The sequence below is a fragment of the Rhincodon typus genome, chromosome 3 (assembly GCF_021869965.1).
Source record: "Rhincodon typus isolate 14 chromosome 3, sRhiTyp1.1, whole genome shotgun sequence".
Lineage (NCBI taxonomy): Eukaryota > Metazoa > Chordata > Chondrichthyes > Orectolobiformes > Rhincodontidae > Rhincodon > Rhincodon typus.
Window position 1 is genome coordinate 44,986,660 of NC_063334.1, and position 2,200 is coordinate 44,988,859.

Genomic DNA, 2,200 nt, shown 5'->3' on the forward strand with positions numbered 1-2,200 from the left:
AGACACCGAGTATGAGAGAGAGAGATAGAGAATGAGTCAGAGAACGAGACAGAGAGCACAAGAGAGTGCAAGAGAGAGCGAGCAAGAGAGCACAATTGAGCTAGTGAGAGAGCTAGCAAGAGAGAGAGCGCATGAAAGACAGAGAGCATGCGAGAAACAAACAGAGAGCGCATGTGAGAGACAGGCAGTGATAGAGCGTGTGAGCCACAGAACACGAGATAGAGACAGTGAGTGAGAAAGAGTGTAATACAAAAACTGCAAGAAAGCAAGTGTGAGACAGAAAGCACGAGAGAGCAAGCATGCAAGCGTGAGACAGAGAGCCTGCATGCGTGAATCAGAGCCTGAACATGCGTGTGAGAGAGAGCACAAGTGAGAAAGACAGAGAGTGACAGAAAGTGCATGCATGCAAGACAGAGAGTGCGAGAGAGTGAGCGTGAGACTGAGAGAGCGTGAGAGAGAGTGACAGAGAGCGCACACACACAAGACAGAGATCAGAAAAGAGAGAGACTGAGAGCGCTGTGTTTGTGAGAGAGAGAGAGAAAGAGTACGCATGAGAGAGAGACTGAGAGCGTGAGAGAGAGACAAAGAGTGCATGATAGACAGAGACAGAGAGCTCGGGCACATGAGACAGGGACGGATAGTGCACGAGAGAGACAGAGAGCACAAGAGACTGAGCACGAGAGAGCAATCATGAGACAGAGAGAGTGGGAGAACAAGTGTGCGTGCCTGAGACAGAGAGCACACATCTGCAAGAAAGAGAGAGAGAGAGAGCATGTGCGCACTAGACCGAGAGTGTGAGAGAGATACACATAGGGATTGCACACGTGCGAGACAGAGACAGAGAATGCAAGAGAGAGACAGACAGAGTGTGCGCATAAGACAGAGACAGAGAACAAGAGTGCGAGTGGAAGACAGGCTGCACAAGAGAGCCCGTGCGAGGCAGAGAAAGAGAGAGAGCATATGCGCAGGCACAAGACGGAGAGCGAGCAAGAGAGAGTGTAAGACAGAGATCGTAAGAGAGCAAGTACGAGAGAGCAAGCTTGCACATTTGAAACAGAGAGAGAGCACACAAATCAGAGAGCGAGTGCGCATCGGTGAAAGGGTGAGCAAAAGAGAGAAACAGAGAACACAAGAAAGAGATAGCGAGCTCATGCGCGCGAGACAGAGTGCGCAAGACAGAGAGAGTGACAGAGAGTGCACGACAGAGACAGAGAGACCTTGTGCATGAGACAGAGAGCACGAGAGAGAGACAGTGACGACACACACAAAAGACAGAGTGTAAGAGTAACAGAGAGCACGCGTGCATAAGACAGAAAGCACAAGAGAAAAAGAGCATACGCAAGAGACAGGAAGAGGCACAGAGAGCACAAGAGAGAAATAGAGTGTGCGAGAGACAGAAACAAAGAGCATGTGTGCGAGAGCTAGAGCACGAGAAACAGACAGCAAGACAGAGTGTAAGAAAGCAAGTGCAAGAGATCATGCGAGAGAGAGAGATGGATTACGTGAGAGAGAGAGAGAGAGATGCAGATTGTGCAAGACAGAGAGAAACAGAGAGTGACAGAGCGCACGAGACAGAATGCGAGAGAGAGATAGTGAGCGAGAAAGAGAGTGCGAGACAAAGTGCAAAAGAGCAAGTGCGAGAGAGCGAGTGAGAGAAAAAGAACATGAGAACCGAGCATGTGCGTGTGATACAGAAAGCCTGTGCACGCAAGAGACAGCATGAGGGAGAGACAAAGAGTGGACAAAAGATACAGAGAACATGCGAGAGAGAGACAGAGAGTACAAGAGAGCGAGCTTGAGATAGAGTGAGAGACAGCATGGCAGAGCGAGAGAGAGGGCGCGACAGAGAGAGAGAGACGGCATAACAGAGAGAGAGCGACAGAGAGAGAGAAAGAGAGAGAGCGCGTGACAGAGAGAGAGTGAGAGAGAGAGCACGCGACAGAGAGAGACAGCATGACAGAGAGAGAAAGGATGCAACAGAGAGAGGAAGGGCACAACAGAGAGAGAGAGAGCAAGAGCACGTGACAGAGAGAGAGAGAGAGAGAGCATGTGACAGACAGAGAGACAGCGTACAACAGAGAGAGTGAGTACGCGATCGAGAGACACAGAGCGCACGTGCGACAGAGTGCGAGAGAGAGAGAGTGGGTGACAGAGAGAGAGCGCATGACAGAGAGAGAGTGCGCACGACAAAGAAAGAGAG